The sequence below is a fragment of the Mesoplodon bidens genome (genome assembly GCF_964165515.1).
Source record: "Mesoplodon bidens genome assembly, chromosome: 15".
NCBI classification, from domain to species: Eukaryota; Metazoa; Chordata; class Mammalia; order Artiodactyla; family Ziphiidae; genus Mesoplodon; species Mesoplodon bidens.
In genome coordinates, this window is record NC_138171.1 from 67010246 (window position 1) to 67026606 (window position 16361).

At 43.6% G+C, this 16361-nt stretch overlaps 1 long non-coding RNA gene across 1 annotated transcript in view; it reads left to right on the forward strand.

The window, feature by feature from the left end:
- LOC308628999 overlaps window positions 1–16361 on the forward strand; it is a 193648-nt gene that overhangs the window by 109702 nt on the left and 67585 nt on the right. The window contains exon 2 of the long non-coding RNA XR_014017618.1: window positions 2823–2928. This is a non-coding gene — a long non-coding RNA (uncharacterized lncRNA). The remainder of the gene's footprint in view (window positions 1–2822; window positions 2929–16361) is intronic.

Here is a 16361-nt window from a genome sequence, read left to right on the forward strand (position 1 = left end):
AGGTTTGAGACCCCTGAGAACTGGGATGGACTAGATGACTTTTGAATATGTGATCCTATCATGTTTTAAGACAAAAGGACAAAGTAAGAGCATGTTTCTGTCCTACAAAATGATTTTGTTGCCTCTGGTTACAGAAGCTCATAACTGGGCTTTGTTAAGTCTAAGGAAAAACATAAATAAATAAAAATAACTAACATAGAAGGAATGTCCTTGTGCACAGATGTAAAAAGTTCTATTGTTATCCTGCTTCTTTTTATTTATTTTTATTTTTTATTTTTTTAGCAGTACGCGGGCCTCTCACTGCTGTGGCCTCTCCCGTTGTGGAGCACAGGCTCCGGAAGCGCAGGCCCAGCTGCCACGGCTCACGGGCCCAGCCGCTCCGCGGCACGCGGGATCCTCCCGGACTGGGGCACGAACCCGCGCCCCCTGAATCGGCAGGCGGACTCTCAACCACTGCGCCACCAGGGAAGCCCTCTGCTTCTTTTTAGAAAACATTTTCTTTTTTTTAAGTTTTTGACAAAATAATTGCAGATTTACAGAAAATTTGCAAATATAGTTCAGAGAGTTCCCATAAGCCCTTCATCCAGCTTTCCCTAACGTTGACATCTTACAGGGTTCTGCTACAGTTATAAAAGTCAAGAAATTAACATTGATATAACCTACAGACATTATTTGAATGCTACCAGTTTTTCCATTAATGATATTTTTCTGGTCTAGAATCTAATCCCACATTGTAATTAGTTGCTGTATCTTCTTAGTCTTCTCCCATCTATGACAGTTTTTCTTTCTTTTTCATGGCCTTGGAACTTTTGAAGGATATTGATCAGTTATTTCATGGAGTATCCTTCAATTTGAGTTTTTCCAACGTTTCTCTCAGAATTAGAGTTAGGCTGTGCATTTGTTATGGACTGAATGTTTGTGTCCCCCGAAATTCATATGTTGAAATCTTAATCCCCAATGTGGTGATACTTGTGTATACTTTGCCCTTTCAGTGTATCATATTGAGGAAACATGGTGTCAACCTGTCTTATCTCTGGCAGAGGTTTACTCGATTACTTGATGAGGGTGGTATCTACAGAGTTTCTTCATTGCAGATCCTCCTATTTCCCCTTTGGTAGAATGTACAAAATGCTGTAAGAGCATACTTTGGTAGAATGCTGTAAGAACATACTTTGAGACGATGTAAATATTCTTGTTGTTCATCATACTTTCATCTGTTAACTTCAGAACCCATTGAAGAGTCTGTCAACAATTATCACTGTGGTGTCTACGTAAGATGATTTTCCATTTTAATCATGTCCTCTAGGTTTTCAGTGTTCATCAGTTGGAATTTGACTCTGAGGCAGAATTTAGCAAGTATGTTCTAAATGTCTGTGCTGTGAGGGCAGCAGGTCAGGGAACCAGCCTTCCTTCTGTTCTTGGAGGGTTCAGTGCTGGTCAGTTAAGCTCCCGTTGGCTGTTTGATCCCCAAAACAGCAGCTGCAGAGGGAGGAGGAGAGGATCCGCTTCCCTTGGCTGTTTGCTGCCCTGTGAGTTCACTCCTGCTGTTCCTTACACCGGGCGCCCTCTGCCTCCCCTTCTAATTGTTCTACTGGCCTCAGCTCTGGTAAAGACTTAGTAGGGAGCTTTCTTATTCTTCTTCCTCCACAGCCTTAGCACTTCTCCCGGCTGACTCTGTAAAGAATATGCTGTCCTAAAACAGCCAGATTTTCTTGTACGTTCCCCAGCACACTGTGGGTAAAGACCCCACTATTTAGTCCAGATTTCTGAGCTGTTGGGTAGCACCTGACAAACATGACTTCCCTGGGGAGGCTCTGATAGAGAAGGAATGAAAGTAAAATAGAGTATTTGTCACAAAACCCTTCCTTACATTTAACGTTGAAAAAAATCTTTTAAGGTATAATTTGTATACAGTAAAGTTCATTTTTTTGATGTACCATTCTGTGAATTTTGACAAATGTATATACTCTCAGGTAATCCTTACTACATCAAGAGATAGAAATCTCACATCCCCTCAAAAAGTTCCCTCGTGTCCTCTGTAGTCATCCATCCCCACCCCCACCCTTAGCCCCTGGCAAACACTCATCTATTCTCTGTTCTTTCAGTCTTGCCTTTTCCAGAATGTCATATAAATGGAATTATAAAATATGTAGCCTTTAGAATTTGACTTCTCTCACTTACCGTAACACTTGTGAAATTCATTCCTGTTATTGTTGCTGTGAGTACTTCAGTGTTTTTTGTTTCTTTTTTCGGTACGCGGGCCTCTCACTGTTGTGGCCCCTCCCGCTGCGGAGCACAGGCTCCGACGCGCAGGCTCAGCGGCCATGGCTCACGGGCCCAGCCGCTCCGCGGCATGTGGGATCCTCCTGGACCGGGGCACGAACCCGTGTCCCCTGCATCGGCAGGTGGACTCTCAACCACTGCGCCACCAGGGAAACCCCAGTTTTTTTATTATTGAGAATTATTCCATTTTATGTATTTATCACCGATTGCTCATTCACCAGCCACTAGACATCGAGTTGTGTTCCGTTTGGGGGGTTATGAATAAGTTACCACAAACATTCATGAACTAGCTTTTGTGTGGACTTAGGTCTTCATTTCTCTTGGGAACATACCCAGGAGTGGAATCACTGGGTCATAGGGTAAGTGTGTGGTGAACAGACCTCTTTCCAGAGTGTCTGTATCTTTTTGCATTCTGACCAGCGATGTATGAGAGTTCCTCCTCCTCACCAGAACACTCAGATAACTGCATGCTTTCATCCGCATTACTTTAGACCAGTAAGGGTAAGCATCTTTTCTTTTCTTTCTTTTTGGCTGCGCAGCTGCCGCATGGCATGCAGGATCTTAGTTCCCCAACCAGGGATGGAACCTGTGCCCCCTGCAGTGGAAGCGCCAAGTTTTAACCACTGGACCGCCAGGGAAGTCCCGGTGAGCATCTTTTCATGTGCTTATTTGCCATCTGTATATCTTCTCTCCTGAAGTGTCTATTCAAATCTTTATGCGTTTCTTATTGGTTTTTTAATTTCCCTATTGTTGACTTTTGAGAGTTCTTTGTATATTCTAGATATAATATCTTGATCGGATATGTGACTTGTAAATATTTTTTCATAGCCTTTGGCTTCTCTTTTCATTATCTTAACAGTGTCTTTTGAAAAGCAGAACTTTAAATTAAAAAAAAATTGTTTTTAAAAACATCTATTGGAGTATAATTGCTTTACAATGGTGTGTTAGTTTCTGCTTTATAACAAAGTGAATCAGCTATACACAATATCCCCATATCTCCTCCTTCTTGCGTCTGATTATTAATTAAATTAACTAGCTTAAGTTAATTAATTAAAATTAAAATGGAATGTAATTAAAATTTTCTCCTTGGAGGGAAATTAAAAAACAAAAACAAAAACACGTTGAGAAACATTGCCTTAGAGCCTCCTCAGATGACTCGTAAGAGGGCTTGTTTGATGATGCTCCACAATTAATTTTAAAGAACTCCCAACCATGTTTTTGTCTTATTTTAAAGTTGTGGATACTTTTTCTTGAACTAAGAGAGCCATAGAGTAGAAATGGCTGTCCGTCACATCTAGATAGAGAGGACCAGAGGCATCTAGCTTCAGACTCCTGGAAAGGGTGGGAGCAAAAACATATCTTCTGTGGTATTCAAAAAGCCCAGGATTCAGCTGAGGGGTAGTCAGACCTGGGGTGGACCAGAGGCTGGAAGTGAGAGATGCAGTGGCAGCAGCCATACTCAGCCCAATGTATGCCAGAGCAGATGGACCACATCCAGTCCAGCCATGCAGAGCGCCCCAGCATTCTCACATCCTTTTGGACTGTACCTGCACCTGTAGCGGTAGGGTCAGACCTAGCCGTGAATTGAATTCGATTACATTTCCACCAGATGGCCCAGTGGGAACTCAAAATGGAAATAAAGTTCAGGTAAAGAAGAATATAGCACATCACATTTCCTATATCCCTGCATTTTTGGCCTGAGATTTTGCCTACTATGTGTACTTATGAAGAAACGCAGGAGAGAAACATCCGATAATGTGATGGGGACAGAATGCTGGATCCCCTATATTTCTTGAGACCTGAAACAGCTGATGAGCAGAACCGCAGAAGAACATACACTGGATATAGGTGGAAATTCTTACATGTGATATGGGTGCATAGGGATTGTTAACTTCTTCAAGCAAAAGCTAAAAGTTCCAGTATTGAATTGGCAGAGATGGTAGTCTTTCTCCAGAAATTTCTGCTGGCTGCCTCTTCTCTTTTCCCCACTTGTCATCTTTCCAGGTGGTAAAATCCTGTCTGAATTTTAGTGCTTAGCATTTTCCTTTGTGAGCTACTTGAATCCCAGAAAAAAAGCCCTGAGCACTGTAAAGGGAGCTCCCATGAATAATCCTGCAACATTTTACTGCCAAATAAGGTATTCAGCAGAACTTTAAACTTTTGATGAAGTCCAATTTATCATTTTTTTTCTTTTATGGTTCATGCTAACATTTATTTGTTTTGTTTGATTGGTGTTGGTTAAACTTCTTTGTCTGAATTATCTTCTTCTTAGAGAATTTCTGAAAAAAAAAAAAAATACAAGTCTTGCTTTCTAAAGCCATAGCCAGGACAAGTCACTTAGCCTTTTCTTAGCTGTTAAATGGGAACAACAGTCCTGTCTTTCTTGGGAAACATTTGTGTTGCCTCTAGGATAAAAGCCAGAAGACATGGGCCTGAAGTGAAAAGGCGAAGAAATGTTTGGGCTTTGAGAGTTTTACGTTAGCAGCAGCAGGTTGAAGAGGCAAAAAGGAAGTGAGCATTTACAGGGGAAGAAATAACGGAATAAAGTATTGTTGGATCCTTACTTACAGGAAGACAAGAAGCAGCAGTAAGCAGAGAGACTTCCCCTTGACATGGCTAGACTCCAGAGCAGGAAGAGAGAAGTCTGGGAAACATATATAAAAAATTATTAATATTCAATAAATGTAAGAGAAAGTCCCCAAATTGAAAAGTAAAAAAAAGCCAGGTGTTTTTATTCTTTGATGATGTAGTTAGCACGTCCTTTGGAAAGGTATTTTTCTGTGGAAGTATTGTCTGGGCTTAGTTCCCTTTAGAAGGTTAATAAAAAATTAAACAAGAAGATCCCACATACTGAATCCAAGGATTCTTGTGTAAGAAACTTTGCACACCTCTCTCCCTGGGTGCTCACACCTCCCCATGGGAAGTCAACTTGCAAGGAGGCTCAGTCCCAATAACTGCAGATGTAATCAATTATGAGTGAACCTCATCATGCAGTAGGACTGAAAAATTGAAGGGACCCTCTCCAGAAAGCCAAAGTTCATTCCTCCTTATCACACTTCAACACACCAGGCTTCTTTCTCTTTCTAAAGACAAGTGGGTCCTGAGAGAAACGCAGGATTCTTGATGCCGTAACCGAGTAACTCTGTTCAGACAGAATGGCTTCTCAACATCCTGTTTTATTACATTCCGTACTTTGATAACAGTTCTTCTTAAAAAGATGTCCTTCTGTGGCATTGCTTGCTTAGGGAGGTTTTAGGTACCAGGGTGGTCCTTCCACCCCAGGCCACCGTAATGAGCTGCTGATTAATTCTTTACCACCCACTTTGCAAGCGAACTGTGAGTTGTGTTTAAGTAGGATGGGATAGAATCTTATCAGACAGGACTTCACCAGCTGGAACTAGAAACAACTCTGTCCATCTGGCCTGGGCAATGTGCCCTCCTGGAAAATTACTGAACAGCACCCAACTCCATAAAAATACATTCCTTAAAATGCCAGCAGAAGGCACAGACTTATGGTGAAATGAAGAAATTATGCAGCCTGTGCAAAGCTCAATTCATCACCAGGCTTGGATAATGGAAATAAATGCTCACCCAGACTTTGTGCCAGGAACATTAATAATTAGTTGGTGGGGACTGTCATGCAGGAAGGTCCTGGCTGTGATTCAGATTCTGGGCGTGAAAGTGTGTGATGTAAACCCTGTGTGACAGTAGAGCAATGGGACATTTGTTCCTGGGTGGGCCGGGGATCAGCAGCAGCCCCCTCTCTGTAGGGAGGCAGTGAGAAGTGATGGCTTTGGGGGTGTCTCTCTGGGTTGAGGAAAATTTGCCACGTTTAATCTGGCTGCCTTTTCTTTTCCCTTACTGCACCCTTTACAGAACTTTGGCTGTGGCTGTCTTCCATCTTACAAAGGGGAAAGCCAGCAGACTAAGTGCGTTGTGTGCCCCTCGCTGCCCTCTCATGGCCACTGTCTGTTCCCAGGTGCCGTGGTGTCTGCTCACTGTTCTTCCCCCAGTCGTGGTCCTCAGGCAGGTATGGGTCCCCTTCTCCACGGAGCCCTCCTTGCTCTCCCAGCTAAGAAGACACCTCCCGCTTATATTCCGTTTTTTTGTGGCACCTGTTATTTCTACTTCACATCCTAAATATCCCGTGAGGCTGGGAGCCACGTCCGATTCACATTTGGTTTCTTCTCATCTCTGGCACACTGCTTTGCAAGTTGTAAGTTCTCTACCAATATTTGTTGAGTGAATCAAAGAAATAACTCGTGACTGATAATAGCTGTGTGACCTCCTGGCCGGGAGCATTTTTGTTTCAAATGTGTTTTAAAAGGTGGCATGGGGTGACAAAAATGACCAGGTCTTTGTGATCAAACAAATCTGGCTACAAACGTAAGCTAGCTAGACCACATACTCTTATTTCACTGCCTTTATTTCACTCATCTCTAAAGAGTTCTTTCTACCTGTTGTACAGAGTTCTTGTATGCATTAGAGAAGGTAACACATGCAAAGACCCTTTAAAATTTTAAATGTTTGTTCCCCTCAGAATAAGTGCTTAACCTGAAGAAATAAAGTTCCAACGAGAATTTTAAGCATCAGAGGCCCCTGGCTGGGACAGCCACCTCTGCAGGAAGTGCCATCCGGGAGCCCACGGGCTGTCCCTCAGCACACGGGGTGAACAACCAGCTCCTCTCCCCTCCCAGGCCGTGGGTGCGCTGGGAAGCAAGGTGACGGCAGGGGAGCCTCCCAGGAGTTCAGACTGATGTGAGCGCTCTAGACCCCAGGTGAGAGCCTCGCTGTGTGAGCCCGAAGGGTCCCCAGCTGGTACAGCCAACCTGGCTCCATCATCCACCGGCTGCCGAACCACAAGGGGATAAGACACGTGAAGTTCCATTCAGTTCAGCAGATCTTTAACACGTGGCTGCTCCCTGTGGATCTGCAGTGTAGTCCCCGACCTTCGGGGGTTGCCCCATCGTGGGCACAGACAGTCACAGAGCAGGGCTGGGAGCCGCAGGCACAGTGAGCCTCCTCCTTCCTGGATTCCACATTGGCAAACTCATCTACTTGCTGAAATCTGTTACCTCAACATCAGTTGTCGTGATGTTTTTCTGGTCATTCACAGATGTGTGTAGAGCAGGGAAAACATCTGAGTCCCTCGACAGGCACATCCCCAGGTGAGGGGAACCAGGTGATGTTTCAGCTCTCATACTGTAAACAAGTGTCCTTTTCATGGTCTATGTACTATGCCACCTTTTCCACGTTTCTGTGCTTTTTGTTGGTGATTTTACTGTTCAGAGTAGCCCCCCAGCGCAGTGCCGAAGAGCTGTCTTGCTTTCCTAGGTGCAAGAAGCCCGTGATGTGCCTCAGGGAGAAATACGGTGCTGGACAAGCTTCACTCAGGCGTGAGTTACAGGGCTGTCGGCTGTACAGTCAGTGTTGATGAGTCAACAATGCACGTTAAATACGGTGTTTTAAAACAGAAAGTCACATAACATAAAACAAGGTACCTGCTGATCAGCTGATGGAAATGTGACCAGAGGCTCCCAGGAACTAAACCCTGTATTTCCCCTGGGAGCAATGGTTCAATAATCTCTAATTCATGGATTGTGGTGACTTTATAGAACACAACGACAGCAAATAATAAGAATTTACTACATTTAAAAAAATATTTATTTACGTATTTTGGCTGTGTTGGGTCTTAGTTGCAGCATGTGGGATCTTTTGTCGCAGCGTGGAGGCTTCTCTCTAGTTGTGGTGCGCAGGCTCTGTAGTTGCAGCACACCGGCTTAGCTGACCCAAAGCATGTGGGATCTTAATTCCCCAACCAGGGATTGAACCTGTGTCCCCTGCATTGTAAGGCAGATTCGTAACCACTGGACTACCAGGGAAGTCCCAAGAACTGGCTATATTTTGGTGTGAAGTAGAGTTCAGGGTTGGGAGTGATGGGTGGGGCTGGAGAGACACAAGCGAGAAGTTTCTTAAACGGCAGAACTGGGCCTCGTCTTGCTGCTGGAGCGTCAGGGGCAGTGGAACACGGTTAGATTAGATTTTACACTCTGCTGCCTGGAGGAAGGATGGATTTGAAGAAGGATTTTGGCAAATGGAGTCGGGTTTAAAACTACTCTCCAGGAACCTTTTACCTACATCGTCCAGCCACACATACATGTAGGTACACATACACTTCTAAAAGTATGATTCTGTGTGTGCTGTGGACCAAATTGTGTCCCCCACCCCAAATTCAGACATTGAAACCTTAACCCCAAATATGATGGTAGTAGGAGGTGGGACCTTTGGGAGGTAATTTGTTTCGGTCATGATGGTGGAGCTTTCATAATGGCGTTAGTACCCTTATAGGAAAAGAAAAGCACTCTCTCTCTCTCTCTCCCCCTACCATGTGAGGACGTAGTGAGAAGGTAGCTGTCTACAAGCCAGAAGAGATCTGTCACCAGAAATCTACCATGCTGGCACCTTGATCTTGGATTTCTAGCCTCCAGAACTGTAAGAATATAAATTTTTATTGTTTAAGTCTCCAGGTCTGTGGTATTTTGTTTTGGCAGCCTGAGCAGACTAAAGCAGTATGAAAGCTCTAAAATTGCTAAAGATGCTAAAGAAGAGGCAGGCAGGCCCTTTTTTTTTTTTTTGGTTGGGATAAAAATCACTTTGGGCATTGGATGTATGGTCATCTTTCTACTGAAAAACCATGAGATGAAAAACAATTGGATATTTTCTAATTTGAATTCTTTCCTTTATCTGATTAATTACACACACACACACATTCACATTCAAACACTTCTCTCGACTTTGGAACATGTTAGAAACAGCAATGAATTGGGAGGCGGGTGATTTGAGTTCAGATCCCAGTTTTGCCACCAGCTAAATGGCGTCTTTGGGCCTCAGTTCCTCAATGCTTAAGTAAGGACAATAATGTTGTGTTAGCTCAACCCAGATCAGAGGGTCATTGCAGTGAGAGGAACAGACCGTAGATGTAAAAAAAAAGTTAAAAGACTATATGGATGCAAAGTATGAACATGGCAGAAATAGAAATTGCTTCTGAATTGCTGGGAATCCAAGCCTGAAATAATTCTTGGAAGCAAGAAAGTCATTTGGGACTTCTTAAGTGTCATATTGCTCTTCATGGTTTAAGAACACCAGAGGAGCTAAGACATGTTACTAAGAAAATGCATTCCTACCACTTGATAATAGTTGTTTTTATGGAGCTCCATTTTTACTCTCATCTGTATGACAAATATACCCATATGCAAACTAGGTCCAGCTTCAACTAAAGTTCCAGAAAAAAAAAAAAAAAGAAAGAAAACCTAGGCTAGCAACTGAAGTGGCTAATGAATTAATTTATCCTGTCCCCAGATATCTGTGAGCCCATTACGTGCTAAGGATTGTTTGGAATGTTTGGGGAGGTACCCAGCAGCATAAGATCAAATCCCTGCCTTTGAGAAGCTATGAGAATGACACTAAGAGCTGCTAAATAGAGCAGGGAAGTCATACAAGCGATGTCACGGGCAGATATATGACAAGTGCTCACCGTAAGTCAAGATTTCAGAGAAGGAAGAGATGAGTGAAAGCTGAGCTCCTCATTGAATTTCCTGTTGAAAAGCAGGGACTTGAGTTGGGCCTTGAGGATCGATTAGGATTTGGATGAGAAAAGAAAACAAGGCTGGCTTTGCAAGTGGAAGGAATGTGCATATCAGCTCACTGGGTCCGCCCAGGCAGAGCCTTTATGTGCAGTGTAACCCACGGTACAGCTGGGCTCAGACCGTGATCTTGGATACACTGATGGCAGAGCTCAGGCTGGAGTCCTCACTCCTGCTTGCTTTTGGGTCACAGGGCCTTCAAAGTGTATGAGCCCTTGAGATTATAACTTACAACAGCGATGCCCGCAGTGAGTTACATGGAACCTTGGTACCTTTTGAAGTATATCGGTAGGTCTTGCCCTAAAAATAAAGACATGTGGGCAGAAAAGTTTGGAAAACACTACCTACTGTGTCCCTAACAGAGACGTTCAATACCCATTAGTAGCTTTGCCAGATTGATTTTGGTAACTCCAACCCATTCCTGCCCCCATTTTATTTAAAAAAGTATTTATTTATTTGGTTGCACCAGGTCTTAGTTGTGGCATGTGGGCTCCTTAGTTGCGGCATGCATGTGGGATCTAGTTCCCTGACCAGAGATTGAACCTGGACCCCCTGCCTTGGGAGCTTGGAGTCCCAACCACTGCGACACCAGGGAAGTCCCTACCCCCATTTTTTTTTGTGTGTGTGTGTGGTACACCGGCCTCTCACTGCTGTGGCCTCTCCCGTTGTGGAGCACAGGCTCTGGACGTGCAGGCTCAGTGGCCATGGCTCACGGACCCAGCCACTCCGCGGCATGTGGGATCCTCCCAGACCGGGGCACGAACCCACGTCCCCTGCACTGGCAGGCGGACTCCCAACCACTGCGCCACCAGGGAAGCCCCCTACCCCCATTTTATAAGACATAAAGATTCCGTGATAGCAGGGCACAATACAGGGACGCTTGGCTAGATGAAAGCAAAACTCTGCCACTTAGCGCTCCACAGGAGAGAAGGCTGCCACGCAGGGCTGTGCAGTGGGTTGCAGCTGGGGATAGGATGACAGCAAACTAGAGATGCTGGGGCAGCAGGCTGGGGTTTGCTAGGTTTCACAGGCTCTCTATGAACTGGCTCATTTGAATAATTCCGTGGGCTCTAGAGCATAGGGACTACCCTTCATTGTCTGGTACCAGACCCCAGGCGACTGGGGTGAGTGCATAATGGCCCAAAGTGTGAGATCCTGGACATAATCAGGGGAAACTGATAGGGCCTCAAAACTGGGTTAAGAGAGTAATTCCAAAAACAATAACAACAAAATATGTCACTCCCTTTTGTGATGTCTGCAAAATTTAGGGACTAGAAGCCTGATAAGTACATTATTGAGATTCCCTAAGGGACAGAGCTCTGAGTAGATGCTGCCATAGAGAGACACTTATCAGAAAAGAGAAGACAGAAGGGAGAGAAGACCTACTGTCTTTTTTCCGCAGGCGGCAGGTGGGCGGCAGGAGCGCGGACGAGCTTGGGGGATGTGAGGTTTCACAGTCTTTTCCAGAGAGCCCCCTGAACGTTTGTCTCAGGGCTGGAGATGGCAGTGGTGTCTGCTGCTACTTCCCACCTCTTTGACCCTTGGGCCTCACAGTACCTTCACCTGATCTTGGCAACTCTAGCCCTTTCAGTGGGGTTGTAAGTTCCCCATGTCCCGCGGTCAGTCCTTTTCTGCTGGAATCCTAATGTGGTTGCTGCTTTTTTGACTGGGCCCCAACAGTATGGCATAGATAAGCTTCTGAGAAATCTTGCTGTAAGACAAGATAAAATAGTTTAAACTAGTGCTTCCCACATACTTGATCCACGGAACCTATCCCCCCATCCTACTCTAGCCCCTGCCCCCCCAAAAACACCTTCTAATATCCAGGGGAATCTGTGTTCCATGGTGCACCCTTTGGAAGACACCCAAAGGTTTGTAGACTGAGCATTAGGAATCCAGAAACATGGGCTTCATCTTAGCTGTGTGATCTTGGGTAATTCACATCGCTTCTCTGGACTTTAGTGTTGTCACGGGATCAAAGGAAGAGTTGGATGAAGTTCACCAGCAGCAGTTTTCCCAGCTCTAACATTTTTTGATTCTGTGAGAAATGGTGTCCTTAAAAAAACAATCACTGTTCAGATAGTAAAAGCAAAAAAACAAAAGCAAAAAACAAATCCACTGTACAGTATTTTGCTTTTTGCTTTGCCTTCTCTTCCTTTTTTGGCTTAATTTGCATGAATATTTTGAGATTTGAGCTAGGAAAATCCCAAGAGACTGGCAGCAAGTAAAGAAAGGCTGGATTGCTCTTACTGAAGTGATGTGGTACTTTTAGAATTCCAGGATATTAGTGCTGACCCTAGAAATATGGCCCCTTCTGAACAGATTTACTTTTACATTGCCAGAGCACAGAAAAAAGAGATGCAAGGAAGAAAGTTCCACCACTCAAACTGAGCCATTTTAATAGGCAGCAAGCTCCCCATCACTGGGAGCATTCAAATGGAGATTAGATGTTAGCTTGGCAGGAGTAACAGAGAATAAATTTTGTCTTTTCAGAGTGTTGTGGCTGAAAGGGATGGTACAGATTATCTACACGGATCCCCACATTTTACAGATGAGGAAACAAAAGATCAGAGAGTTTGTATAGATTTCCCAAGGTCACACAGCTAGTCAGTGGCAGAACTGGGAGAAAGACGCAGGATGTTCCTTGTTCTCCACTGCGTTATTCTGCATGCCTGGAATTCATTTTAGTTTCTTTGAGAAGTAAATTCTCTCCCTGAACCTCTGTTTTCTATCTCTTTAAAGAAGCAAAGTCATTTAGTTTGACTGGAAAACTCTTGAGGTTGCCAGGTACTGTGGGAGGCTGACAAGGCTGGAAAGTTTGAAGTCAACCTTTTGCCCTCAGAGTTCTTCTTTGAGCATGGCAGACCAGCCACCAGGCTTCCGATGGCTGCACAGCACTCTTGATCCTCTGAAAGACAGTCCCACTTGCTTCATTCGTGCGATGTCTGTCTCCACGGGCAGCTCTGAAAAACCAACCTGAATACAAGTCTCTTCTGCACAGTTTGAGAGCAAACCACTGCCCCCAGAGAGGCCACAGAAAACAGCCTGAAGGCAGCGCCGTTTGTGGTGTTGGTGTCTTGGAGCTGGGGTTTCCTTTGCTATCTGCTTGACAGAATCCACGTTTGCTTTCTCAGTGCAGCTGGTAGTGGGTGTGTGTGCAGGGTAATGGCCTTTTCCTTTATTATCCGACTGCTTTTATTATCAAAATGCTCTTGGAAGGGGGGCGGGGAACCAAAAATTGCTGCCAAAGCAGAGAGCTGTGGCTGTGACTGCAGAGGAACAGGTGCCTAACGCAGATCTGATTTTATCCTGAGCTTTTCCCCCAAGGCAACCCAAGAGTGGTCAAGGAAAATGGAATGAAGTGCTAGAAACTTTTGAGGTTTTCTCTTTTCCTAAGAATGATAGAAACAAAGACAGAGGAGCCTCTAGTAAAAATATTTGAGTTTTAAATAAGCTATTTGTTCCTTTTATGTTACAGGGTATGGGATTCAGTTAGACCTCAAAAGAGCTTCTCACAATGAGGAAGCTAGGGACCTTCGGAAAAAGACAGCCCGGTCTATCTGACAGGCTGTGCCTGGGGTTTCTGCTAAGTCGAGAGGGCAGGTTAGATTAGGAGAGATGGGCCTTATTTTATTTTTCCAGAGTTAACACTGAAGCACTACCTTTAACCCTACTCTGATCTCTTGGTCCCCGCACTGTAGTGACCACAGGTTCTGTTGACAATTTCCCTTTGATTCCACACCCACAGTCATTCCCTAGTTCAGCTCACCACCATCACTTGCCACTTTTACTCGCATTACTGCTTTCTCACTGGCATCCTGCCTTCATTCTCCACATGCTACAGTTGGCTCCTGAAGACAACCTTCTCAAGACCAGACTTAATTCTGTGAGCCCCCTGTTCAAAATTCTCTGATGTCTTGACCCTCAAAGCCTCTTGTGACCTACCAGTTCTCCTCCCTGCTGACTTAACCTCGGAGCAGACCCCATCTCCAGTCTTGTTATTGTTGTTATCTGAGATCTATGGACCTTCAGGGGAAAGATGTGGCGTAATCCACACTCTCCATACTTGAGGATTATCAACCACGTGACCAGGTTTAGCAGTGTGTTCCCACCCCTTGATGCTGTCCTATTTATGGTGCAAAGGGAGCGTCATGATTTCTCCTCTGAGTAGGACAACTGGCTGGAAAAATGTTTAGTCATCTGCTAGATGTCTGTTTAGACAGCAGGCTCTATGCTAAGTTCCCAGGGTACTTTAGCAAAGCAGACAAGCAAGATCCTTGCTTGTGGGGAGCTTAAATCTCAGTAGGAGATACAGAAAACTAATAGCTAACTAAATAAAAGTGATAACTATGGGTGGAGCTTACCCACATGGTATGTTGTATCAGAGTAGGGAGGCATGCTATGTACAGTTGTCATCAGTACTTCGTAGACTTGCTCTATGGCAAGATGTTATTTAACTTGAAGTACAAAGAATAAGGAAAAGTTCTTACAGAGGACTGTCTTTGGAGAGGGAATGGACCTGAAGAAAATGGTGGCAGGCAGACCACACACAGTAGGAAAGGGCATTGTGCCAGCTGACTCTTCCCTTCTTCTGGGAGAGGAACAACAGAGGAAAGCCCACAAGGCAATCTGCCACCTTCCCTCCTTCTATTCAACATTGTAATTGAAGTCCTAGCCAATGCATTAAGGCAAGAAAAAGAAATAAAAGGTATAAATATTGGAAAAAAGGAGTAAAACTTTATTTGCAGGCAGCATATTGTATATATAGGAAATCTAAAGGAATTAAATTCTAGAAAAAAGTTAATTTATCAAGGTCAAGGTCACAAGATACAAGTTGAATATAAAAATGTCAAATGTATTTCTATGCCAGGAACAAACAATTGGAAAAATGACTGTAACAATAACATTATTTACATTAGCATCAAAAAATATGAATTACATTGCAATAAATCTAATAAAAGATGTGCAAGACCTCTATACTGAAAACTACAAATCTTGCTGAGAGAAATTAAAGAAGTTCTAAATAAGTAAGTGAAATACCATGTTATGAATTGGAAGACTCAATATTATTAAAAATGGTAATTCTCTCTAAACCAATTTAGAGCTTTGATGCAATATTAATAAAAATTCAAACACGATTTTTATAGAAGTTGACAAGCTCAAAAATTTTTGAAAATGAAAAATCTCTTAATTTTGTCAAAATGAACAAAATTGGAGGACTTACAGTACTTGATTTCAAGACATAAAGCTATAGCAATCAAGACAGTGAAGTAATGATTGACATGTAGATAAATGGTACAAAATAGACAGCCTAGAAGAACAATGGTGCATATATGGTGGAATGATTCTAAACAAAGGACTCAGTGAGAGTCAATAAAGTAAAGAAACTCTTTTCAACAAATGATGGAACAACTGGACATCTGTGATATTGTGATTTAGAAGAAATATATATCTGGTCATTCAGATGATCGAAATATATTTCTCATATGTATTTGGTCTTCATTCATGGTTCCTGGCCCACAGCTTCCCAGACCTTTAGAATTTCCTAAGCAATACAACAATGGGAGTAGCTTTTGTCATAATATTTTATCTCTTGTCCTCAGTTTCTGAAATCACTTCAGATCCCTAAAGGTGAAATGGGCATCTTGTTTGTTATTCATAACAAGCCTGTTTCCACCATACGTGGGTTTATGTCAATGAGTTGACTTTTGGAAAACATCTGAGAAGGGGGGCTGGTTGCCAGGGAAACCAACCAGGAATGGAAGGTTGGAACTTTCAGTCCCACTCTTTCTGGAGAGGGGAGAGAGGAATTAATCACCAAAGACCAATGATTTACTCAACCACGCTGCTGTAATAATGAAGCCTCCACAAAAATCCCAAAGGAGGGGGTTTGGAGAGCCTCCGTGTTGGTGAACATGTAGAAATTTTGGGAGAGTGGTAAACTCTGAGAGAGCAGGAAGCTCTGTCCCTTTCCCCCCCCTTATTTTCTTGCTCTTTTTCTGTCTTTGTTTCATCCTTTTTTCCTTGATCTCCACCTGCTTCCCTGGTGTTTTTCCCCCCACTCTGTCAGGACCTCAGAAAAGGAAAGGATACATTCTTGACCACAGATCACTCTGGGAAATTCATTGCTCTGCAATTCTCCACTAAATCCCTGATAATGGGCAAGTAGTGAAGGGGAAAGGCCACAGGTAAGCAGAGACATGACTGAATAAATGCACAGGAAATGCTGAATTGATTTGAAAGAAGTGCCCTAGTAGGGTGCCGCCTGAGGTGCGTGTTCCACAAACCACATTAAGATTACTCATAGGACACCTTGCTTGCTCCATCTCAAAGAGTTTTAAGTATTAATTAATGAGCCATTAGTTAAGCCTCATTAGTTATAGCTCTAATAAAATGGGTGCTGAAGCACGAATCTCAACCAGTTTGAGTGTGTTA